General features: G+C 39.5%; 1 long non-coding RNA gene across 1 annotated transcript in view; it reads left to right on the forward strand.

Moving 5' to 3' along the window:
* Nucleotides 1-11042: 11042 nt before the first annotated feature.
* LOC128582716 (uncharacterized) overlaps nucleotides 11043-26946 on the forward strand; it is a 47959-nt gene continuing 32055 nt past the window's right edge. Inside the window, exon 1 of the long non-coding RNA XR_008379168.1 lies at nucleotides 11043-11140. This is a non-coding gene — a long non-coding RNA (uncharacterized LOC128582716). The remainder of the gene's footprint in view (nucleotides 11141-26946) is intronic.

Genomic DNA, 26946 nt, shown 5'->3' on the forward strand with positions numbered 1-26946 from the left:
AGATCAAATATTAGAACAAAAGATTCTACTAGCACCCCTACCTACAAAGGCTTTAGGAACTCTGTCTCAGGAACCGAGGGCAGGTACCAAATATATGTTTCTTATTATATCATAAAAGCTTACAATTTATTGTAGTTACTTTTGCCTTAAATAATCGGATGTCTTTTAAGGAGATTAAAATATGAGAAAAAATATCATTTTCCTCTGGTGTAATTTATTTTATTTTATTTTATTTTATTTTTTATTCTTGGGGATTCATTGAGGGTACAATAAGCCAGGTTACACTGATTGCAATTGTTAGGTAAAGTCCCTCTTGCAATCATGTCTTGCCCCCATAAAGTGTGACACACACCAAGGCCCCACCCCCCGCCCTCCGTCCCTCTTTCTGCTTCCCCCCCCCATAATCTTAATTGTCATTAATTGTCCTCATATCAAAATTGAGTACATAGGATACATGCTTCTCCATTCTTGTGATGCTTTACTAAGAATGTCTTCCACTTCCATCCAGGTTAATACGAAGGATGTAAAGTCTCCATTTTTTTTAATGGCTGAATAGTATTCCATGGTATACATATACCACAGCTTGTTAATCCATTCCTGGGTTGGTGGGCATTTAGGCTGTTTCCACATTTTGGCGATTGTAAATTGAGCTGCAATAAACAGTCTAGTACAAGTGTCCTTATGATAAAAGGATTTCTTTCCTTCTGCGTAGATGTCCAGTAATGGGATTGCAGGATCAAATGGGAGGTCTAGCTTGAGTGTTTTGAGGTTTCTCCATACTTCCTTCCAGAAAGGTTGTACTAGTTTGCAGTCCCACCAGCAGTGTAAAAGTGTTCCCTTCTCTCCACATCCACGCCAGCATCTGCAGTTTTGAGATTTTGTGATGTGGGCCATTCTCACTGGGGTTAGATGATATCTCAGGGTTGTTTTGATTTGCATTTCTCTAATATATAGAGATGATGAACATTTTTTCATGTGTTTGTTAGCCATTCGTCTGTCGTCTTTAGAGAAAGTTCTATTCATGTCTCTTGCCCATTGATATATGGGATTGTTGGCTTTTTTCATGTGGATTAATTTGAGTTCTCTATAGATCCTAGTTATCAAGCTTTTGTCTGATTGAAAATATGCAAATATCCTTTCCCATTGTGTAGGTTGTCTCTTTGCTTTGGTTATTGTCTCCTTAGCTGTACAGAAGCTTTTCAGTATAATGAAGTCCCATTTGTTTATTTTTATTATTGTTGCAATTGCCATGGCAGTCTTCTTCATGAAGTCTTTCCCCAGGCCAATATCTTCCAGTGTTTTTCCTATGCTTTCTTGGAGGATTTTTATTGTTTCATGCCTTAAGTTTAAGTCCTTTATTCATCTTGAATCAATTTTTGTGAGTGGGGAAAGGTGTGGGTCCAGTTTCAGTCTTTTACATCTAGACATCCAGTTCTCCCAATACCATTTATTGAATAGGGAGTCTTTCCCCCAAGGTATGTTCTTGTTTGGTTTATCAAAGATTAGGTGGCTGTAAAATGTTAGTTTCATTTCTTGGTTTTCAATTCGATTCCAAGTGTCTATGTGTCTGTTTTTGTGCCAATACCATGCTGTCTTGAGCACTATGGCTTTGTAGTACAGACTAAAATCTGGTATGCTGATGCCCCCAGCTTTATTTTTGTTACAGAGAACTGCCTTAGCTATACGGGGTTTTTTCCGGTTCCATACAAAACGCAGAATCATTTTTTCCAAATCTTGAAAGTACGATGTTGGTATTTTGATAGGAATGGCATTGAATAGGTAGATTGCTTTGGGAAGTATAGACATTTTAACAATGTTGATTCTTCCCATCCATGAGCATGGTATGTTCTTCCATTTGTTAATATCCTCTGCTATTTCCTTTCTGAGGATTTCATAGTTTTCTTTATAGAGGTCCTTCAGTTCCTTCGTTAGGTGTATTCCTAGGTATTTCATTTTCTTTGAGACTATGGTGAAGGGAGTTGTGTCCTTAATTAGCTTCTCATCTTGACTGTTATTGGTGTACACAAAGGCTACTGACTTGTGGACATTGATTTTATATCCTGAAACATTACTGTATTTTTTGATGACTTCTAGGAGTCTTGTGGTTGAGTCTTTGGGGTTCTCTAAGTATAAGATCATGTCGTCAGCAAAGAGGGAGAGTTTGACCTCTTCTGCTCCCATTTGGATTCCCTTTATTTCCTTGTCTTGCCTAATTGTATTGGCTAGAACTTCCAGCACTACGTTGAATAGTAAAGGTGACAGAGGACAACCTTGTCTGGCTCCAGTTCTAAGAGGAAAAGCTTTCAGTTTTACTCCATTCAGTAAAATATTGGCTGTGGGTTTGTCATAGATAGCTTCAGTCAGTTTTAGAAATGTGCCACCTATGCCTATACTCTTCAGTGTTCTAATTAGAAATGGATGCTGGATTTTATCAAATGCTTTTTCTGCATCTATTGAGAGGATCATGTGATCTTTCTTTATTTTTGCCTCTGTTAATATGGTGGATAACATTTATAGACTTGCGTATGTTAAACCAGCCTTGCATCCCTGGCATGAAGCCTACTTGATCATGATGAATGACTTTTTTGATGATAAGCTGTAATCTACTGGCTAGGATTTTGTTGAGAATTTTTGCATCAATATTCATGAGTGAGATTGGTCTGAAATTCTCCTTTTTGTTTGGGTCTTTTCCTGGTTTTGGTATCAGGGTGATGTTTGCTTCATAGAATGTGTTGGGGAAGATTCCTTCTTCCTCAATTTTTTGGAATAATTTCTGCAGTACAGGAATAAGCTCTTCCTTGAAGGTTTGATAGAATTCTGGAGTGAAGCCATCTGGACCAGGGCATTTTTTGGTTGGAAGCTTTTTTATTGTTTCTTTGATCTCAGTGCTTGAAATTGGTCTGTTTAGGAGCTCTATTTCTTCCTGGCTGAGTCTAGGGAGAGGGTGTGATTCCAAATATTGATCCATTTCCTTCACATTGCCAAATTTCTGGGCATAGAGTTTCTGGTATTATTCAGAGATGATCTCTTGTATCTCTGTGGGATCAGTTGTTATTTCCCCTTTATCATTTCTGATTGAGGTTACTAGAGATTTTACTTTTCTATTCCTCGTTAGTCTGGCCAATGGTTTATCTATTTTATTTATTTTTTCAAAAAACCAACTCCTTGTTTCATTATTTTCTGAATGATTCTTTTGTTTTCAATTTCATTGATCTCTGATTTTATTTTGGATATTTCTTTTCTTCTACTGAGTTTAGGCTTAGATTGTTCTTTTTTTCCAATTCCATAAGATCTCTTGTGAGATTGTTGATGCGCTCTCTTTCTGTTTTTTGAATGTAGGCATCTAAAGCGATGAATTTTCCTCTCAAAACTGCTTTTGCAGTATCCTACAGGTTTTGGTAGCTTGTGTCTTCATTGTTGTTATGCTCAAGGAAGTTAATGATTTCCTGTTTTATTTCTTCCTGCACCCATGTGTTATTCAACAGAAGATTGTTTAATTTCCATGCCTTTGGGTGGGGTCGAGCATTTTTGTTAGAGTTGAGTTCCACCTTTAGTGCCTTATGGTCTGAGAAGATACAAGGTAAAATTTCAATTCTTTTGATTCTGTTGATATTTGTTTTGTGTCCCAGGATATGATCAATTTTGGAGAATGTTCCATGGGGTTATGAGAAGAATGTATATTCTTTATCTTTGGGGTGGTGTGTTCTATATGCGTCTATCAAGCACAGTTGTTCTAGGGTCTCATTTAAATCTCTTATATCTTTATTTAATTTCTGTTCAGAGGATCTGTCCAACTCTGTAACAGGAGTGTTAAAGTCCCCTGTTATGATGGTATTATCAGATATCATATTGCTCAGACTGAGTAAAGTCTGTTTCAAGAATCTGGGAGCATTTAAATTGGGTGCATAAATATTTAGAATTGAAACGTCTTCTTGTTGTATTTTTCCCTTGACCAATATAAAGTGACCATCTTTGTCTTTTTTGACTTTAGTTGCTTTAAATCCACATGTATCTGAAAATAAGATTGCAACTCCTCTTTTCTTCTGAATTCCATTTGCCTGAAAAATTGTCTTCCAACCCTTAACTCGGAGCTTTAATTTGTCTTTTGAAGCCACGTGTGTTTCTTGCAGACAGCAAATGGATGGCTTGTGTTTTTTAATCCAGTCAACCAATCTATGTCTCTTCAGTGGGGAATTCAAGACATTAACATTTATTGAGATAATTGATAAGTGTGGTAGTATTCTATTCATCTTATTTTCTGATAGTCCATTGCTTAGTTTTATCTTTTGCATCAGTGTGGAGGTTAGGTTCTGTCCTTTAATTTCTGAGATCTTACTTTGCTGCTGATCCATTGTGGTGGTCGGTGTGCAGAACAGGTTGAAGTATTTCCTGTAGAGCTGGTCTTGTTGTGGCGAATTTCCTCAATGTTTGTATATCCGTAAATGATTTGATTTCTCCGTCAATTTTGAAGCTTAGCTTAGCAGGGTACAGAATTCTGGGCTGGAAATTGTTCTGTTTAAGTAGATTAAAGGTAGGTGACCATTGTCTTCTTGCTTGGAAAGTTTCATTAGAGAAGTCTGCGGTCACTCTGATGGATTTGCCCCTGTAGGTCAACTGGCGCTTACTCCTGGCAGCTTGCAGAATCTTTTCTTTTGTCTTGACTTTAGACAGGTTCATCACAATGTGTCTTGGAGAAGCTCGGTTAGAGTTGAGGCGACCTGGGGTCCGATAGCCCTCTGAAAGCAGTGTGTCAGAATCTTTGGTGATATTTGGGAAATTTTCTTTTATAATATTCTCTAGTATGGCTTCCATTCCTCTGGGGCATTCTTCTTCCCCTTCTGGAATTCCTATAACTTGTATGTTGGAACGCTTCATAAAGTCCCATAATTCTGACAGTGAATGTTCTGCTTTATCTCTCTTCTTTTCTGCCTCTTTTACTATCTGAGTTATCTCAAGAATTTGTCTTCTAGCTCTGAAATTCTTTCTTCTGCATGGTCTAACCTGTTGCTGATACTTTCCATTGCATCTTTAAGTTCCCTAATTGACTGTTTCAGTTCCTTCAGCTCTGCTATATCCTTTTTATATTCTTCATATCGTTCATCTCTTATTTGATTCTGTTTTTGGATTTCCTTTTGGTTGTTTTCCACTAGCAGTTTCCTTCATTGTTTCCATCATTTCTTTCATTGTTTTCAACATGTGTATTCTAAATTCCCTTTCTGTCATTCCTAACATTTCTTTATAGGTGGAATCCTCTGCAGTAGCTACCTCATGGTCCCTTGGCGGGGTTGTTCTGGACTGGTTCTTCACGTTGCCTGGAGTTTTCTGCTGATTCTTCCTCATGAGTGATTTCTTTTATCTGTTTCCTTGCCCTAATTTTCCTTTCACTTCCTCTTGCTCTTTAAGTTCTCGTGCCTGTGGACTTCAATGAAAGGCGCATAGAGGAACACGCTTAACCTTTGGTGTTTCCCTGCGGATGAAGGTGTTTGCCTGGCAGAACTGTACCAGGGTCCGGCCACTGTACTGAAATTTGGACCAGGTGAGAAATCTGGCTTTAGGTGCCTCCTTCAGCCTGGCCTCATGCAGATGAACGCCGTACATGGGCAGTCCCCTGGCATGCTCTATGAACTGATAATCAGCTTCTGCTGAAGCTATGCCACTGGGCGAGGCGCGGCGGAGGCTGTAGAGGGTCCGGCGCCACCGGCTGAGGCTTCGTGAGAGGGGTCGGGAATGGGAGGCTGAGCAAGAGGAGGAGGCCACTATCCGGCTCCGGCAGCGCGCGTCATGGTGGATGGATGCTGTGCCAGGAACGGTCCTCGCGCGCAGTCAGGACGCCCAGAGCGGTCTGCCTCTGGTGTAATTTCTACCTTCCTCATGAAAAAATTACCTTGCAATTGCAACAACAACAAAAAAACAAACAGAACTTATTAAAATGAAAAACTTCTGTACAGCTAAGGAAACAACAACCAAAGCAAATAGATAACCTTCAGAATGGGAAATGATGTTTGCATATTATGAATCAGACAAAAGTAGGATCTACATAAAACTCAAATTAATCAATAAAAATAAATAGGGCCAACAATTCCATATGTCACTAGGCAAGAGACATGAATAGAACCTTCTCCAAAGAAGACAGACAAACGGCTAAAAAAGTATGAAAAAATGTTCATCATCCCTAATCATCAGGGAAATGTAAATCAAAACTATCCTGAGTTATCATCTAATCCCAGTGAGAATGCCCCACAGCACAAAGTCTCAAAGATGTAGATGCTGGCGTGGGTGTGGAGAGAAGGGAACACTTTTACACTGCTGGTGGCACTGCAAACGAATACAAACTTTTTGGAAGGAAGTATGGAGAACCCTCAAAGAACTCCATTTAGACCTCCCATTGGGATCCTGCAATCCTATTACTAAACATCTACCCAGAAGAAAAGAATCATATTTATCATAAGGACATTCACACTACACTGTTTATATAGCAGATCAATTTATAATCACCAAATTGTGAAGCAGCCTGAATGCCCACCAACTCAGGAATGGATTAACAAGCTGTGGTATATATATACACCATAGAATATGGAATACTATAGAATAGTAGTATTCTATAGTACACAAAATACTATTATTCAGCCATTAAAAAAGATGGAGACTTTACATTTTTGGTATTAACCTGGATGGAGGTTAGTAAAGCACCATTAGAATGGAGAAGCAAGAATCCAATGTGCTCAATTCTAATGAAGGCAGTAGATGATCTAGTATAGGGTGGGGGTAGAGGACAGGGAGTGGGGAGAGGGGAGGAGGGAAGGGGTATGGGGGTCATGGTGTGTATGGCACATCTCTTGGGGGGTGGGACACAATTATAAGAGGGACTTTATTTAACAAATGCAATCAGTGTAACCTAATTCTTTGTACCCTCAATGAATCCCAAACAATTAAAAAAAAAAAAACTTAACATTTTTTACAGTGCTAGTCTGATAGTATAAATTTCTGTCGGCGTAGGTTTATTTATTTTTTGAGGCAGTTGTTCTGTCACCCAGGCTAGAGTACAGTGGCACCATCATAGCTCACAGCAACCTCAAACTCCTTGGCTCAAGCAATTCTCCTGCCTCATCTTCCTGAGTAGCTGGGACTGCAGGCACACACCATTATGCCTGGCTGATTTTTCTTTTCTTTCTTTCTTTTTTTTTTTTGTAGAGATGGGGGTCTTCTTCTTGCTTAGGATGGACTCAAATTCCTGGCCTCAAGCAGTCCTTCTGTCTCAGCCTCCCAGGGTGCTAGGATTTTAGGCATGAGCTCTTGGACTTGCCTTCATTTTCTTAAAGGTGTTTTTTTCTGAATATGATTTTTTTGGTTTGTTTTTTCTTCCAGAAGTTCACAGCTCCACTGTGTTCTGACTTGCAGAGCTCTAATGAGAAATCTTAGGTCATTCTTTGCTTTTATTCTCCTGCACATAATGTACCTTTTTTCCCCTTTGCTGCTTTAAAGATTTTTTTCTTTGTCTCTTATTTCCAGTAGTTTGATTATATTGTGGCTTGCTATTATGTCACTGTTATGTTATAATTATGTTATGACGTTATAGTAGCTGTCAGTTTTTTTAAAAAATTGTTTTCTAAAATCCCTTGTGAATTAGACTTAATCCTTTCAGTATGGTTGTTAGGCCATTGTTATCCTAATTAAAACTCGGATTTCCCACTTCCTATCTTGTTAAAATGGAGTTATTAGTAATTTTTCCTTAACTAGGAGTGTTCTAAAAATACCCAGACTATTATCTTCCTGAAAATGTTTGCTACATTATAGCATTGACAGCAACAGGTGGGTAATAATGAACACAATAGTTTCTTTAACAATCAGATTTTTAAATTGTTTCTTATAGAATATTAATACCCTGCAAGTTGAGATTTGTTAAAAGAGTTTCATTGTTGAATAAGTTTGATAGATACTGCGTCCTATAGGTCTCTCTTGAGTATTCATATGTGCATAAAAGTTCTGAGAGGTCTCACAGTGAAGGAACCAGTTTGATTTTAACCCAGCATTTTTTGTACTTACTGGACTACTGCTCCTGACCACTTTCTGTTCATGAGCACCTCTTAACCTCCCTAGAGACGTTGGTGTTCCACAGAACAGTGTTAGAGATACGGCCTAGATGATGGTGATATATATTATTTAGTTACATTGTAACTGTATCTGGTACTATAGACTTATAAGAAATGTTAAAGACCATAATTGAGAATATGGAAGTATTTTACCTAATATAGACTTCATTTGAACCAAATTAGTAATTTTAAGGTGCAAGTTTCTAGAGTAACTTTCTTCAAAATAAGAGCATTTCAAAGTGTTGTAAAACTACAAACATTTCTTACAACTGCAAAGTCGCCATGTGTAGGGAGAACTGGAAACTGTAGCTGCATGTACCTTTAGTTACAAAATACTCGTGTATTTTGTCCCTGTAGGCACGTTGGACAAAAACTCTATAAAATAAACTTTTGATAAGAAATGTGAAAATGAATTAGAAACAAATGAAATAAATTGCTTTTGAAATATGCCCATGTATAAAATTTGAGAAATAAAATGAGCTTTGACTAAATGTGTTGCGAATTTTGCTAAATTCAGATATTAAAAAGATGTTATGATACTCCTGAAGAAGTCATCCATTCCTAACTTAAAATGCCAGAAAAGGGTAAGAAAATGAGCGTTTGTATGTTTAGAAGGTGCTCGCCAAATCTCCACGTGCTACAGAGTGAGTTCTCTGAAGTGACGACATCTGCGCAGCCCTCTCCTGATAGTCTGTGAGAGCTATCTACTGAAAGTCCAAGTTGAGACACTAATTTCCACGAAATATAAACATGATATTTAGTTTTTAATTCCTTTTTGGTAACAAACTCGAGATAAGACAAGGGCTTTTTAAAAAGTTATTTTTTCCTTAGGTGTGTGATATTTGGTCTTCATACACAGCTCTAATAGTTATTTCCTTATTTTTACAAAACAGTGATCAGTGATGTCAGCAGCCTCTGGAAATAGAATTTCTTCACTTTTGTTTATTCTGCCAGACTCGAAGCAATACAGCAGAAAGCATTCTAATTCTGTAAAAACACTTCCTGTTGCCTTTTATAAAGGGTGAGATTTACAAGAGAATTTTTAAAGCAAGATTTATAGTATATAGATGATTAGTTTCTATAATCATAGTACCTCATTGTTATCTCTAAACTGTTCAAAGGTGAAGAAATACTGGGTTTAGAAATATTAGGTTTAGTAAAAAATGTTATCAATAGAAGGTGAACAACGCCTATTGATAACATATAGCATATAGTTAGAAAATGGTCTGATATTTTACAAGATTAAAACATGTTTTCCTTTGAGTGGAGAAGGAATAAAGTCGGATGATCTACACTGTCTCTACAAGATTTTACAAAGAAGTGGCCAATAAGTAGATAGTATTTTGTGAATATTTTGTAAAAATTTTGAATGAGTATTTTGTAAATAAAGGTATATGCAGCTATGATTTCCCATCCTTCCTACGTATGGTGACTTGGCAGTTGTAAGAAATGTTTGGAGTATTAGTTTAAAAAAGAGAATACATTGGCGCATACACATTCTACTTTACTAGCAGAAGTTTTTCAGGTTGTTTCCTTGATGATGCCTTCAAGAAAAGGACGTGATCTAGCAAATGACCCATTCTTTTTGAGAAGCTCTGGATAAATTTTATCCTCTGTCATATATATACTTACTTACATATTTGTAACTTCAGGAGGTACTAATTCTAATATTGAATTCTAGATTTTTAGTGCATAGAATTTCTCGCTTAGATATGTATTTTTTTATTAGTTCACCATTTATTTTTGTGACTGAGTGGGACTCCATGGTGTACATATACCACAGTTTATTAATCCACTCATGTAGTGACAGACACTTGAGCTGATTCCACATCTTTGCAATTATAAATGTGCTGCCATAAACATTTGAGTGCATGGGTCTTTTTTGGTAGCAGATATCCCTTTGATATACTCATACATTTTCCTTTGAACAAAGTATTTCTTAATGTAGAAATAATTATATAAATTACCATAGAGATGTATGATAGATTGTGATGTCACTGTTGAAAAATATGGGCCAGGCGCAGTGGCTCTTAGCACTCTGAGAGACTAAGGCAGGTAATAGCTTGAGCTTAGGAGTTCAAAACCAGACCGAGCAAGAGGGAGACCCTGTCTCTACTAAAAATAGAAAAACTAGCTGGGTGTGTTGGTGAGTACCTATAGGCCCAGCTATTTGGAAGGCTGAGGCAAGAGGATTGGAGGTTTTCATGAGCTTTGATACCATAGCACACTAGCCTGAGGCAACAGAGTGAGACTCTGTCTCGAAAAGAAAAGCAAAATATTAAGTATGGTATAATATACTGATAGAAAATTTCAAACATGGGCTTGGCATCCATAGCACTGTGGTTACGGCATCAGCCACATATACTGAGGCTGGAGGGTTTGAACCCAGCCTGGGCCAGCTAAGCAACAAGGACAACTGCAACAGAAAAATAACCAGGCGTTGTGGCGGGTGCCCATAATCCTTAGATATGTAATAAAGCAATTAAAATATTCATCTATGTGGTAACAGTATGAAATCCTTATGGAATATTACTTGTTGATGTGAAAATCCCAAATTTTCCACTTGATAGAATGTTTGATTTGCATTTGTTCATCTGCTGTGGTTTTTAATTTTATGTGTCAACTTGATTGTGCCACAGGGTTCCCAGACATTTGGTCAGACTTAATTATGGGTATCTCTGTGATTGAACTTCTGGATTTGATTAACATTTGAATTGGTAGACTGAGTTAAGCAAATTGCCCTCCTTACTGTGGGTGAACTTCAGCCAATCAGTTGAAGACCTGAATAGAACAAAAAGGCTGAGTAAGAGAGAACTCCTTTGCCTGACTGTTTGAGCTGGAACATTTTATCTTTCCCTGTGTTGGGACTCAAACTTGAAACAACAGTTTTTCTTGAGTCTCAGGCCTGCTGGCTTTGGGACCGGAGCTTACGCCATTGGCTGTCCTGTTTTGTAGGTCTTTGTACTTGAACTGGAACTGTATCACTGACTCTCCGGGGGGGGTCCAGCTGGCTGACTACAGATCTGAGGACTTGTCAGCCTCCAAGGCATGTGAGCCAATCCTTTATAATAAGTAATATATACAGAGGGTGCTAAAAATGTATGCACATTTTAAGAAAGGAGAAAACTGTGTTAAGATTGTAAAATACTCAATATAAACAAATAACAAAAGATGAAGACAAGTTACTTTGAGCGTGTCTTATAATTGCAGAAGTCAAGTGTGACTTGAGTATTACAAATTTAGGGCATGTTTGTTTTCTTTCTTAAAATGTGTATACCTTTTTTGTCACCCTGTGTGTGTGTGTATGCATATACATATACACACACCACACACACATATACCCTATTGGTTCTGTTGATCTGGAGAATTCTGACTAATACATCTGACTTCCTGCCTTCTTGTCTTTTTTTCATGAAGCCCACAGTAGAGCTATGCAAATACTACACTTAAAGCTGAGAAGTAGTTACAGAGAGCTGGATTTTGTATTTTGTTTTGCATCGCTGTCCATATCAGATTTTTTCCAGCTATACACAGTTACAGTTGAGCTAGATATGGAGAAAGAGCCATGAGACCAGTCATTGTCTTTGTGTACATGTCAGGATAAAATTTTGAGCATCTTAAAGACTATTAAAATGCGTCTCAATTTTTCACACTATTAAGACAATTTTGTTCTATCTTGTCAGGTGATAAGAAAAGAAAGGCTGGAATGCTTATTGCGTTTATTAATGGTTCAAAATGAAATCATATTATCTTAGAAGTTGTAGTGAAATTTGTATGAAAAGTAGGGGCCAGAAGACTTTTTTCTATAAAGGGCCAGATAATAAATATTTTAGGTTTTGTAGGTGACATGGTCTCTGTCACTCTGTAACTCTGCCGTTACTCTCTCTGCTGTTCAGCTCTCTCACTACAGCACAGCATACTGTGTTCCAGTAAAACTTTATGTACATAAACAGTTGATGGCCAGATTATAATTTGCTAACACCTGTTATAAAGAATACAATAATTGCAGTTACTTTTTGTTGAGCATCTAAAGCATACCATATGATGTTATAGCCACATTGCTTTGTTATTTAATTCTTTTTTTTTTTTTTTTGTAGAGACAGAGTCTCACTGTACCGCCCTCGGGTAGAGTGCCGTGGCGTCACACGGCTCACAGCAACCTCTTAACTCTTGGGCTTACGCGATTCTCTTGCCTCAGCCTCCCGAGCAGCTGGGACTACAGGTGCCCGCCACAACGCCCGGCTATTTTTTGGTTGCAGTTTGGCCGGGGCTGGGTTTGAACCCGCCACCCTCGGCATATGGGGCTGGCGCCCTACTCACTGAGCCACAGGCGCCACAACAAAGAGGAATTTGAGGCTCGTCAGGCCTTTTATTCCTTCAGTGCTTTCCTTCAGAAATTATCTTGAGGCTTTATATTATTACCCCAAAGTCACATAGTAAATTGCAGAGGCATTACTAGAATGCAGATTTAACTCCAGAGGTGATGATGTTCTTATTCTGAAGGAAAATCCTCTGTTGCTAGCCGGGCGTTGTGGCGGGCGCCTGTAGTCCCAGCTACTCGGGAGGCTGAGGCAAGAGAATCGCTTAAGCCCAGGAGTTGGAGGTTGCTGTGAGCTGTGTGAGGCCACGGCACTCTACCGAGGGCCATAAAGTGAGACTCTGTCTCTACAAAAAAAAAAAAAAAAAAAAAAGAAAATCCTCTGTTGAGTTTAAGAACTTTGCTTTCTATACTCTAAAAGAACCAAGTTTTAAAATGTAAAGTTGAGCCAGAGTGATGATCTTACTGAAAGCATTGCATAGCTGATGGTTCAGATCAGATAGTGGCCAAAGAAAACTCACAATTCAAATTGGGGGTGACCAATAAGTGACTTTCAGGTCACTAAAGTTTCTCTCAGCTGTTTGCATTGCTTGGATCGTAGGCATTTTTGAAGCTTGCCATGGTGGACCATTGTGCCTTTAAGGTCTCTCTTCTTTGGCTTTTTTGAGGGGCTATGTTCGTTCCTTTGGATAAGGTCTTAGAAGAAAGTTTACCAAAATTCTAAGCTTCTCTTCCCAGTGTTGAGAACCAGAGGCCAGAAACACCACAAGTCTAAGGAGAGTAAAGTGGGGAAAGAGGAAGACCTTTGATTCTAAAAAGCAAATGAAGAAGTTGTCCAGTTCAGTTGTTGTCCTATCTTCCCACTGTAGTGCTCCTGGCCTGGAAACAAACTTGATTTGTATAGAGACTGTACTCACCTCTGCCTTACATGGACAAGTCTAAGGGGAAAAATGCATTTTCTTTTTCCCCATGAAAATGCAAACCTCGGAGTGGGAGGGCTGTTGAAATTAGGGAAAATTTCAGAGATACGGAATGTCAGTATTGTACTGATCAGAGAAACAGAATCAATAGGATGGATACACACACGCACATTCTGAGAGAGACTGAGTGAGAGATTTCTTATAAAGAATGGCGCACATGATTGTGGAATCTGAGAAATCTGAACACAGGAGAGCTGTTAGTACAGTCCTAGTCTGAGCCTGAGGCCTGAGGACCAGGAGAGCCAATGGTGTAAATTCCATCTGAGTGGGGTCCAAAGACATGCATGAGAAGACCAATGTTCTAGCTTGAAGACAGGCAGAGAGAAATAATTCTTTCTTACTCAGTCTTTTATTCTACTAAGACCTTCAATGGGTTGTGTGAGACTCATCCACATTGAGGAGACCAGTCTGCTTTATTTGGTCTACTGATGCAAACGTTAATCTCATCCAGAAATGTGCTCACAGACACATCCACATCCACAAATAATGTTTAATCAAATATCTTGGCACCCCATGGCCCAGTCAATTTCATACATAAAATCAGTCCTCACAATGTGTGTGTGTGAGAGAGAGAATGTGATAGAGTTAAGAAAATCTCCATTACTTAAAGCTTTCCTCCTCTTTTTTTTTATAGGTTATAATTGCCTTTCTCATTTTCCAAAGACTGATCTGTTTTTTTTTATAATGAATATTTAGTGGTTATCTACTATGTGTTTGGCATGTTACCATTGGGCCTCCAATAATGAGTGGGACTCATGTTTTCAAGGGTGTTACCATTTGGGAAGATAAGCAAACACATAATTTTACTGTGTATTAAATGCTAAAACATGAGTAAGTATTACATGCTAAAGGAACACATGAGAAAGACATGTAATTCTACTTTGGGAGTCAGAGGAGGCTTCCTGGATAACATCTGGGCTGAATAATGAAGACAAGGAACTTAATCAGACAAAGTGCCAGGAAGGCCTGTCCAAGGCAGAGGAGACATCACGGCTGAGAGATGAGGGTGGAAGCTCATATAAATTTTCCTCAGCCCATCTACATGATTCAACTGAGTTAACATGTTTAACATCAGGTATGTTAAAAGAAAATAAGCCTCTTTACTGGGTGCCATGAACCAAAAGGAAAAGATTTGACACTAATCACCCATTCAAAAATCTAGTCACGAAGGCCTGAACATTTTCATCATCAAGATAAATGTGGCTGACCATGAATAAAGTAATAATGGCTCTTCTTGGCTATGTTAGGCCCCCTTTTAGTAACTATTTCTTTTTGTTGAGACAGTCTCACTTTGTCACCGTTGGTAGAGTGCTGTGGCATCACAGCTCACAGCAACCTCAAACTCTTGGGCTCAAGCAATTCTCTTGCCTCAGCCTCCCCAGTAGCTGGGACTACAGGCGCCTACCACAATGACTGGCTATTTTTAGAGCCAGGGGTCTCACTCTTGCTCAGGCTGGTCTTGAACCTGTGAGCTCAGGGCAATCCACCTGCCCCAGCCTCCCAGATTGGTTCCCATTTCTAACAGAGAAAGTCATTGCATTTGTTTGGGCTCAAATAGCTTTTCCTTGCTTTATTGAGGTATAATTGACAAATAAAAATTGTATATATTTAAATTGTATGATATGATGCTCTGATATGCATTTACATTATAAATAACTACAGTCAAGGTAATTCACGCTTCATATGTGTAAGGAAGAAACAAACTATGGCTGTTTCATGAAGGAACAGACACCGCCTGTGTCTGAGAAAGCCATATAGCACCTAACTTATCCTTTGCTCCCAAGACTTTTATGATAGAAGTGGAGCTAATCTCTTATTTCTTCTTTTCCTTCCTCCCCACCTCGGGAGAAATAATCACAAGTGGATTTCAAGAAACATTTTATACATGTCCTGACCAATCTGCTTTACTCTGTCTGCTGATCACATGTTAACCTCATCCAGAAACATGCTCACAGACACCCCCACAAACAATGTTTAATCAAATATCTGGGCACCCCAGTCGAGTTGACACATAAAATTAATCTTTACAGTGTACGTGCGTGTGTGTGTGTGTGTGTGTGTGTGTGTGTGTGAGAGAGAGAGAGAAAAATGGACAGAGAGAGAGGTAGACCTTGAAATACTTTGTCATCCGAAAAAGTTTTGGCTTTATCCTGATGTCAAAGAAATGACCAGTCAGATCATTCCTGCGGCAGCGTGAAGATCGGAGTGAAGCAGGGTGACACTGGTGGCAGTGATGCAAATTAGGATCTAGTGGAGAGGAGGTGGGAATGGAGGTAAGCAGGTGATTTGAGAGAAGTTGAGATGTGGTGACCCCCTGCATCTGGCAGTCCTGGCGAGTGAGAGGCAAGAACAAGGACTGATGCCCAGGGCCCCGACTTGGGCCTGGGGACATGTGGTGGTGCTTGTACAAAGAAGGAGAACACGAACAAGCAGTTCTGAGCATCAGTCGGCTGCTAGACTGGCTCAGCACACTTCTGTAGATAAGGAAACAATGAGCCCAGAGAAATGTGGACAGTTTGTTACTCAGAGCAACACAAGCAGCATGAACTTCATGTCTGTGTGGACTCCAAATCGTGTGACACCCAGAGAGAGAGAGAGAGAGGGAGGTCCTGATAGACACTGTGTGTGCGACCATCTGTTCTGATCTTAGAAGAGGCTGTTGGCACACTTGCCCAGCCTTTGTCCTGGAGGGTGAAGCTGTCTTGGTCATCTTGATCAGGAGACAAATGCACTCTCTAACCCAGAGGAACTACTATCTGTCTTCTGAGACACCTGCAGCCCCCTGGACAATCGCCTTCTAAAAGCACGATAACGGTTTCAGTTTTGGACATACTGAATTTGAAATGCCCCAGGTATCTAAGTAGAGAGATTTAGGAGGCAGTAAGCTGCTTTAAAGAATATTTAGTATAGTGTTCATAGAAATGACATAATACATAAAATTTATATACTTGGGCTATGTTAAAATCATAGCATGGTGATCATCTGTGAGATGGTTATAGCAAGTGGTTATTGTGTTGCCTAAATACCCATTATCTCCTTAACATGCGTCAGAATTAGTATTTTGTTCATCACAAACTGAATCCACCTGGGCTTAGTCCTCTGTTGCTCATGAGGTTTACTGCTGTGCTAACAACCTCAAAAAACAAGAAGGTAGTGTAATGGCAAGATATTTGCGACACACTATGGAACTGGCCTTAAAACTGTGACTTTCCTGCTTAGGTCTAGATCAGAATAGAAATAAAATGCAAGCTACAAATGTGAGGCATATGTAATTCAAAAATTTCTAGTAGCCACATGAAAATATAATAAAAAGAAGCAGGTGAACTTAATAATGTATTTTATTTAACCCAGTGTATAAAAAGTATTATTTCAATATAAAATCAAAATAGAATAGTGAGATATGCTACATTTTTTTCTTACTCCATCTTTGAAGTTTGGTGTGTGTCTGACATTTACAGTGTGTCCCAGTTTGGACTGGATGCATTTCAGGGGCTCGGTGCTGGACGGCATGGTGCAGACCTCAGGAACCAAGAGTTACGTTTCATCACACATGATGCATGTACTTCTGTGTAAGAAGACTAGACATTGTGGCGTATTTTCTATCTTAAACAATTAAATATTATAACAATATAATAATGAAACAAATGGCTACTGAATTTATATTTAAAAATATTTTTTTGAGGAGATTCTTGATTTCATTTAAAATCAGCCAGATCTTGTGGTGCCTAAAATAGTCACCTTGGAAATTGGTTTGGGCCTGTACAGTACGTTACTGGTAAACTGCTCAAAGGTTTCACCTAGTGGCCTAGGCAACTGGGAGATTTAAAGCATAGTTAATGTCCGTCACTTACCCTCAGAAATAAACTCTGTATCGATGGAGTTGGTTCCACTGCTTTATGTAATGAGCTGCCTCCGCCTTCTGTGGCCTGTGAACATTTACTCACTGTGCCGATGAATGGAGTGGCTCTGCAGCGCATGGGCATCACAGAAACCTAAAACATTTCTGTGAAATAATGTAATGAAAAACAGACCTTTATGGGACAAGTCAACCTCCTTGTGTGCCCTTAATACAGCCATTGGAAATAACACACTTTTAAAGGTCTGAAGTATGTTAGTGGTTTTAGAAAAGGACTTAAGTAGCTTGAAAAATTTATGACCCTTCTGAGAAACTAATGATACAGGTCATAACTACTGAGTTTGCTTGGGGCAAATCCAGTAAGTCGTGGGGCTTGCTGTCTGTTTCAGTGAGGGCCTCTCTCACTCCTGATGGCCTGCGGGGGCACTGAACTTTACGTGGAGGGGATGCGCTCAGGGAAAAGTGAGTTTCTGTGCTGGAGGACTGAGGGAAAGCACTTGGCTGCTTGCAAATCTGCTGCTGTCCCTTTGATGTTGATTATTATCTGTGATTATTTGTTGAGGGTTTTGTTTGTTTTTTTTTTTAAAAGACTTACTTGGAAAAGCAAATGGTGACTGTTATTATTTAAAATATTTTCTTTTAGAGAGTGTTCCATAGGAAAAGACAAATGGTTCTACTTAATCCTTATTTATTGATGCCTTTATTTGATGCCTTATTTCTTGAGACCAACAACTTTAAACATTAGATTAATTTCATAACAAAGTGGTACCAAAGTGGCTGTGCTACTGGTACTAACACATAATATAAAGAAGCCAGAAGTGCAGGGCCGGTGGCTTCCACTCTGTCCCCATGACTAAGAAGAACTGTGTGCACGCTGGACGGACAGGGGGCAGGAGGTCAGTCCACTCCTGTAGGAAATCTACATTCATGGGTTAAACCCATTGTCATTTAATGTCTTGCTTTGGAATGAAACTTTGGGAATGAAGAGATTCTCATGAGGAGTTTTCAAACAACGGCTTAAGAAATTTGAAAATCATTGTTCTGCTGTATTAGATAGAGAAGCCCCTCTGAGAAGAGGGTGCTTGAGCTAAGATTTAAAGGGAATGGGAGAGTGAGAGGAAGGATCGGGCAGGCGGGGGCGGCTGCCAGCCCCTAATCCAGGAGTATCCCTGGTGGTTTAGGGGCGGCACGGTGGCCACCATGGCCACAGAAATGCAGGGTTACTGTTGTTTATTGCCTTCTCTTCCCATTTTCTTTTCTTTCTTTCTTTCTTTCTTTCTTTCTTTCTTTCTTTCTTTCTTTCTTTCTTTCTTTCTTTCTTTCTTTCTTTCTTTCTTTCTTTCTTTCTTTCTCTCTCTCTCTCTCTCTCTCTCTCTCTCTCTCTCTCTCTCTCTCTCTCTTCTTTCTTTCTTTCTTTCTTTCTTATTTTTATTGTTAAATCATAGCTGTGTACATTAGTGTAATCAAGGGGTACAATGTGATATACAATCTGAATATTCTCATCAAACTGTTCAACGTAGCCTTCATGGCATTTTCTTAGTTACTGTATGCAAGCATTTGTATTCTGCATTTAGTAAGTTTCACCTGTACCCATTCTAAGATGCACCGTAGGTGTGGCCCCACCCATTACACTCCCTCCACCATGACCTCCCCCCTCCCTTCCCCTTCCTTGGCCCTTTCCCCATAGTCTTGTGCTGTAGTTGGGTTATAGCCTTCATGTGAAAGCTATAATTTAGTTTCATAGTAGAGCTGAGTACATTGGATACTTTTTCTTCCATTCCTGAGATACTTTGCTAAGAAGAATATGTTCCAAGCTCCATCCATGTAAACATGAAAGAGGTAAAGTCTCCATCTTTCTTTAAGGCTGCATAATATTCCATGGTATACATGTACCACAATTTGCTAGTCCATTCATGGGTCGATGGGCACTTGGGTTTCTTCCATGACTTAGCAATTATGAATTGGGCTGCAATAAACATTCTGGTACAGATGTCTTTGTTATATTGTGACATTTGGTCTTCTGGGTATAAACCTAGTAAAGGAATTACAGAATCGAATGGCAGGTGCAGGTCTATCTTTAGGTTTTTAAGTATTTTCCAAACATCCTTCCAGAAGGAACATATTAGTGTGCATTCCCACCAGCAGTGTAGAAGTGTGCCCTTTTCTCCACATCCACACCAACATCTCTGGTTTTGGGATTTTGTTATGTGGGCTACTCTTACTGGGGTTAGGTGATATCTCAAAGTAGTTTTGATTTGCATTTCTCTGATGATTAAGGATGAAGAGCTTTTTTTCTTGTGTTTGTAGATTGTGCGTCTGTCTTCTTTAGAGAAGTTTCTCTTCAAATCCCTTGCCCACCCTGAGATGGGGTCATGTGTTCTTTTCTTGCTAATACGTTAGAGTTCTCTGTGGATTCTGATTATTAGACCTTTATCGGAGGTATAACCTGCAAATATTTTCTCCCATTCTGAGGGCTGTCTGCTTGTTTTACTTACAATGTTCTTGGCTGTGCAGAAGCTTTTTAGTTTGATCAGATCCCAGTAGTGTATTTTTGATACTGCTTCAATTGCCTGGGGAGTCCTCCTCATAAAATATTCACCCAGGCCGATTCCTTCAAGAGTTTTCCCTACACTTTCTTCAAGTATTTTTATAGTTTCATGTCTTAAGTTTAAATCTTTGATCCAGTGAGAGTCTATCTTAGTTAATGGTGAAAGGTGTGGGTCCAGTTTCAATCTTCTACAGGTTGCCAGCCAGTTTACCCAGCACCATTTGTTAAATAGGGAATCTTTTCCCCACTGAATGTTTTTAATTGGCTTGTCAAAGATCAAATAACGGTAAGTAGCTGGGTTCATCTCTTGGTTCTCTATTCTGTTCCAGACATCTACTTCTCTGCTTTTGTGCCAATACCATGCTGTTTTGATCACTATTGATTTATAGTACAGTCTCAGGTCTGGTAGCATGATTCCTCCTGCTTTGTTTTTATTGCTGAGTAATGTTTTGGGTATTCAAGGTTTTTTCTGATTCCATATAAAACGAAGTATTATTTTTTCAAGATCTTTAAAATATGACAATGGAGCTTTAATAAGAATTGCATTAAAATTATATATTGCTTTGGGTAGTATGGACATTTTAACAATGTTGATTCTTCCCAGCCATGAGCATGGTATGTTTTTCCATCCGTTAACATCTTTAGCTATTTCTTTTCTTAAAGTTTCATAGTTCTATTTGTAGAGATCTTTCACATCCTTTGTTAGGTATACTCCCAAATATTTCATCTTCTTTGGCACTACTGTGAAAGGAATAGAGTCCTTGACTGTTTTTTCAGCTTGGTTATTGTTGGTATATATAAAGACTACAGATTCATGGGTGTTGATTTTGTAGCCTGAGACATTGCTGTATTCCTTGATCACTTCTAAAAGTTTTGTAGTAGAATCCCTAGTGTTTTCCAGATATATGATCATATCATCTGTGAAGAGTGAAAGTTTGATTTCTTCTGACCCTATGTGGATACCCTTGATCGCCTTTTCTTCCCTAATTGCAATGGCTAAAACTTCCATTACAATGTTAAAGAGCAATGGAGACAATGGGCAACCTTGCCTGGTTCCTGATCTACGTGGAAATGATTTCAATTTAACTCCATTCAATACGATATCGGCTGTGGGTTTGCTGTAGATGGCCTCTATTAGTTTAAGAAATGTCCCTTGTATACCAATTTTCTTAAGTGTTCTGATCATGAAAGGATGCTGGATATTATCAAAAGCTTTTTCTGCATTAATTGAAAGAATCATATGGTCCTTATTTTTTAGTTTGTTTATGTGTTGAATTACATTTATAGATTTCCGTATATTGAACCAGCCTTGAGAGCCTGGGATAAATCCCACTTGGTCATGGTGTATAATTTTTTTGATGTGTTGTTGGATTCTGTTTGTTAGGATCTTATTGAGTATTTTAGCATCAATATTTATTAGTGATATTGGTTTATAATTTTCTTTTCTTGTTGGGTCTTTCCCTGGTTTGGGGATCAAGGTGATGTTTGCTTCATAGAATGTGTTGGGTAATATTCCTTCTTTTTCTATATTTTGGAAGAGGTTTAGTAGTGTAGGTACTAGTTCTTCTTTAAAGGTTTGGTAGAATTCTGACGTAAAGCCATCTGGTCCTGGGCTTTTCTTTTTAGGGAGATTTTGTATAGTTGATGCTATTTCAGAACTTGATATAGGAATGTTCAACATTTCCACTTCGTTCTGGCTAAGTCTTGGTAGGTGGTGTACTTCCAGGTATTGGTCGATTTCTTTCAGATTTTCATATTTCTGAGAGTAGAGTTTCTTGTAGTATTTGTTAAGGATTTTTTGAATTTCTGAAGGGTCTGTTGTTATTTCATCTTTACCATTTCTGATTAATGAAATTAGAGATTTTACTCTTTTTTTTTCCTGGTTAGATTGGCCAAAGTTTTGTCTATTTTATTGATCTTTTCAAAAAACCAACTTTTGGATTTATTGATCTGTTGTATAATTCTTTTGTTTTCAATTTCATTTAGTTCTGCTCTGATTTTGGTTATTTCTTTTCTTCTGCTGGGTTTGGGGTTGGAGTGTTCTTCCTTCTCCAGTTGCTTGAGATGTCCCATTAAGTTATTAACTTCTGCTCTTTCCGTTTTCCTGAGGAAGGCTTGCAGTGCTATAAATTTCCCTCTTAGGACTGCCTTTGCAGTATCCCAGAGGTTCTGGTAATTCGTATCTTGATTGTTGTTTTCTTCCAAAAATTTGGTGATTTCCTTCTTAATCTCTTCTATAACCCATCTATCCTTCAGCATAAGGTTGTTTAGCTTCCATGTCTTTGTATGGGTATGCAGGTTCCTGTTGTTATTGAGTTCAACTTTTATTTCATGATGGTCTGAGAAGATGCAAGGAATAATTTCTATTTTTTTAAATTTGTTGAGGTTAGATTTGTGGCCTAGGATGTGGTCAATTTTGGAGTATGTTCGTGGGCTGATGAGGAGAATGTGTATTCAGTTCTGTTGGGATGAAATGTTCTGTAGATGTCTGTTAAGTCCAGATGTTGAATGGTTGAGTTTAAATCTAAGATTTCTTTGTTTAGCTTCTTTTTGGATGATCTATCCAGGACTGCTAAAGGGGTGTTGAAATCTCCAGTTACTATGGAAGTGGTGGAAATCAAGTTGCTCATGTCTGGTAGAGTTTCTCTTATAAATTGAGGTGCGTTGTGGTTGGGTGCATAAATATTAATAATAGAGATCTCATCATATTGCGTATTACCTTTAACAAATATGAAGTGTCCATCCTTATCCTTAATTATTTTGGTTGGTTCAAAGCCTATTGCATCTGCAAACAGGATTGCAACGCCTGCTTTTTTCTGCTTTCCATTTGCCTGGAATATAGATGACCATCCCTTCACCTTGAGTCTATATTTGTCTTAATGTAAGATGCGATTCTTGTATGCAGCAGATATGTGGCTTGAGTTTTTGTATCCAGTCAGCCAACCTGTGCCTCTTTAGAGGACATTTTAAACCATTCACATGAATTGAGAATATTGATAAGCCTTTTGAGAGTCCAGTGGACATTTTTAATCCTTTTACAACTGTGGAAGTTGGAATTTGATCAAAATTTTCTGGGTGAGCTTACTTTTGTGGTGGAGGATTACATTGTTCTTTATGGAGGATAGGTCTGAGAATATCCTGGAGAGCTGTTTTAGTTGTGGCAAATTTCTTCAGCATGTGAATGTCATTGAAGTATTTAATTTCTCCATCATAAATAAAACTCAGTTTAGCTGGGTATAGGATCCTGGGTTGAAAGTTATTTTGTTTTAGGAGATTAAAAGTCGATGACCATCCTCTTCTGGCTTGAAAGGTTTCAGCAGAGAGATCTGCAGTTATTCTAATATTCTTCCCATTGTAGGTAATGGTTTTCTTTCGTCTGGCAGCTTTCAGAATTTTCTCCTTCATATTAACTTTAGTGAAATTGATTATCATGTGTCTGGGGGATATCTTATTCGGGTTGAGTCATGCTGGAGTTCTGAAACTATCTGCCATCTGAATTTCAGAATATCTTGGCATGTCTGGAAAGTTCTCCTTCATAATCTCATGAAGAGAGACTCTGTGCCTTGTGAAGCCACTTCATCACTTTCGGGGATCCCTATAAGACGAATATTGGTTTTCTTTGAATTATCCCAGAGCTCTCTGAGAGAGTGATCTGTTTTTGCCCTCCATTTCTCATCTTCTTTGAGAGTTTGGGAGCGTTCGAAAACTTTGTCTTCAATGTCAGAAATCCTTTCTTCTGCTTGCTCCATTCTGTTACTGAGGGATTCTACTGTGTTTCTCAGATCTTTGAGGTATGCAACTTCTTGTCTCAATATGTCAAAATCTTCGGTCATTTGGTCTTTGAATTTGTTGAATTCTTGAGATATCTTTTGGGTTACTGCTTGGAGTTCTAAATCAATCTTATTTGCTATCCAGATTCTGAATTCGATTTCTGACATCCCAGCTATTTGTTTGTGCATGGGATCTTGTGCTGTGTCTGCCCCATTGATCCTTGGGGGAGTTGATCTACTCTGATTATTCATATTTCCAGAGTTTTTCTGTTGATTTTGTCTCATGATTGTTTTTTACCTTTGCCTCTGGCCATCCTCAGAGTTGGGGAAGTGTCTCTCCAAGATTAGATCCCAGCTGGATCACTCTATTGTTGCTTGATCTTTGTAGGGAGTGACCCTGTGTAGTTCCTCTGGGGCTGCTCCAGCTATGGAGTTCTGGTTGTGGAAGCAGCTCCTGCGTGTGACACACCCGGATCCAGCAACAGGGCGGGAGGTGGTGTGCATGGTTCTAGGAGTGCCTAGCACCCAGTGACTTTGGCACAGAGAGCCCAAGGCTCCAGCAGTCTCTGGCCAGAAGAAGGGCTTTGTGCAGAGGCAGGGAGGGCTCCAGAGGGCATGCGGCTACTAGTATCCCTGGCCAGATGAGCGGGCCAGTGTGGAGGCTGGGAGGACACAGGAGGGAGGACGCATGGTTGCACAGCTCCCGCAGTTCCTGGTCAGGGCATGCGGAGGCCCGGTTGGTGTGGGGTCGCGGTGCAGATCTTATGGAGGTCCGGGCAGCACCAAGCCCAGGAATTTGAGGTTGCTATGAGCTGTGACACCACAGCACTCTACCCAGGGCAACAGCCCGAGCTTCCAGTGTGCCAAAAATGTCTCATTCTGCCCCTAAGGCTTAAGGCTGTAAGGCAGCTCAGTCCCCGCCTTTAGGCTGCTCAGTCACTAGGTTACTAGGTCCCGCCTGATCCTTTCTCTGGGACCCTGAGGGCAGAGCTTGCCGGGGCAGTTCTCTCACACAATGGCTCCCTGCAGCCCAGCTCAGTGTCTCTGTCTGGGGCCCCAGACAATGCCCGAAATTCTCCGCACTCCTGCTCAAACTCTCCTCAAGGCAGTTCAACTGAGTGCCAAGTCCAAAAGCACCGAATGAGTTCACAGGTAAGGCCTTTCCGGTTTTCAGTCTCACTGCTGCTTGTACTTACGGTTGCCGGCATGATTAGGTTGATCAAACACACGCAACCGCTTGCCAGTTTCCCACTGTTTTTGTCCTCCTCTTGGGGTCCAGAAGTCCCTTGCTGACTCCTTGTATCCTCAAAGGGATGATTATAGGCAGATCCCACCAGCCAGAGATGTCTGGAGTCTTATCTGCCCAGACTCACTGTGCCCAGTTGCAGGGAAGCTGTTACTTGGCCGCCATCTTTAATCTCCTTCCCCATTGTTTGTAGAATGAAACCCAAACACCTCCCCACTGCCTCCAGGCCCCACACAGCCAGCCCTGACTGTCTTCTGTCTTCACCTTCCACTGCTCCACCTTGGTGCCATATTCTTACCATGCTGACCTTTGACCTTTCTGCCTCTCTTCCCATTTTCTAGGTGCTAGTTCGCAAACTTGACTTGTGAAATGAGGCATATTTGGGGAAAATATTATAGGGGAACAATGGGTTTCAAACTTTATAAAGCATCGTTTGAAAATCAATCCAAAATATAAACCCTAAGTGACATTACAGTTCCAACTATGATGTGATGTGTCAGGAACCCATGGTAGTCAGGTTACAGGAGTGCCCACTGTCCAGATCTGGGATTATTTTAGTTTCAAAATAATGAGAATAATAGATTTTAATAATTGAAAAACTTGATGGGTCCACCCTTAGACAATAAGGGAATGGGATACCAACGAATAAATGTAGACGGAATTATAGTGTTAGAAAATTACTGTCTTGCAACCATCATAACCACCAGACGAAGATCATCAGTGAATGCTAACCAGTGGGTGAGAATTTGATGAGGACCCAAGATAATCACAGTCTTAAGTACCTCCCCATAAACTACATTTTAATTACAGAAGGTAAAATAGTTTTGAATTACAAAGAACTTTACAGTGGAGTAACCTTGTAATACTGCCTTCACTACTTACGTAATCAAAGTAACATTGCCAATAATTGGACAAGTCAGTATTATGTGCTCCCTGATGCGATACCCTGAGAGGAACACAGTGTAATTTATAAAGCACTACGGTCAAAAACACCTAAATCTAATTAGGCAGAAATATTAGACAGGGACTTTTACACTGGAAGTTACATACACTGTTTACAAAGGTCAGCCTTGTCTAAGACAAGGAAAGGCTGATTCTGGACCAGACAAAGAAAAATTGCTATAAAGCACATTTTTGGGACAACTGGTAAGATCTAAATATACTCTGTATATTTGATTAGATAGTAGCATTATGTCAGTGTTAAATTTCCCGGTTTTGATCATCATACTCTGATGATGTAAGTGGATGTCTTTGTTCTTGGGAAACGCACACTGAAGTATTAAGAGGTGATGTGACATGACACCTGCAACTTACTCGCAAACAATTCTGAGAAAAATGTCATATGAAAGAGAAAGAAGAGAAGGGAGAGGGACAGGTAAAAAAGAACAACAGAGTAATTGCGGCAAAATGTTAACAATCTTGGTCAAACACACGTAGGAATTCTTTCTACTATACTCAGAACTTCTCTGTAAGTTTAAAAGTATTTCAAAATAAAAAGTTGAAAACAAAAACTGATGGTGTGCTGGGTGGATTGGACCTGGGACCCCTTCTGTTTGGTCTCCTCCTTCCCCTGTTTTCTTCCCAGAGGGAACTTGAGGTACCTCTGAATATGGATAGAAAATCACTGCTCTAAACCGATCATTCCTTCCAGCAGTGAAAAAGGAGCAAATAATTGAAAACACATAGCAGTGATTTATATCAGAAAGGAGACATCCAATATTTCATTAGCTGTAAGAAGAGACTACTTACCATTTTTTGTTGTTGTTGTTTTCAGACAAAGTATCATTCTGTTGCCACAAGCTCTGAGTGCGGTGTGTTACAGCTCACAGCAACCTCAAACTCCTGGGCTCAAGTGATGCTTATTCTTCAGCCTCTCAGAGAAGCTGGACTACAGGCATGTGCCACCATGCCTGGCTAATTTTTCCTGTTTTTAGAAAAGACAGGGTCTCGCTCTTGCTCAGGCTGGTCTGAAACTCCTGAGCTGGAAGCAAGAATTCCCTTAAAGTCAACCTAAAACAAGCTACATGCTGTTCACCTGCCTCTGCCCTCCTCCATCGCCCGGAGTGCTGGGATCACAGGAGAGAGTGTCCATGCCCAGCTACTTGTCCTTTTAAAGATTGCTAATGTGCAGATATTGT

The sequence above is a fragment of the Nycticebus coucang genome, chromosome 1 (assembly GCF_027406575.1).
Source record: "Nycticebus coucang isolate mNycCou1 chromosome 1, mNycCou1.pri, whole genome shotgun sequence".
Lineage (NCBI taxonomy): Eukaryota > Metazoa > Chordata > Mammalia > Primates > Lorisidae > Nycticebus > Nycticebus coucang.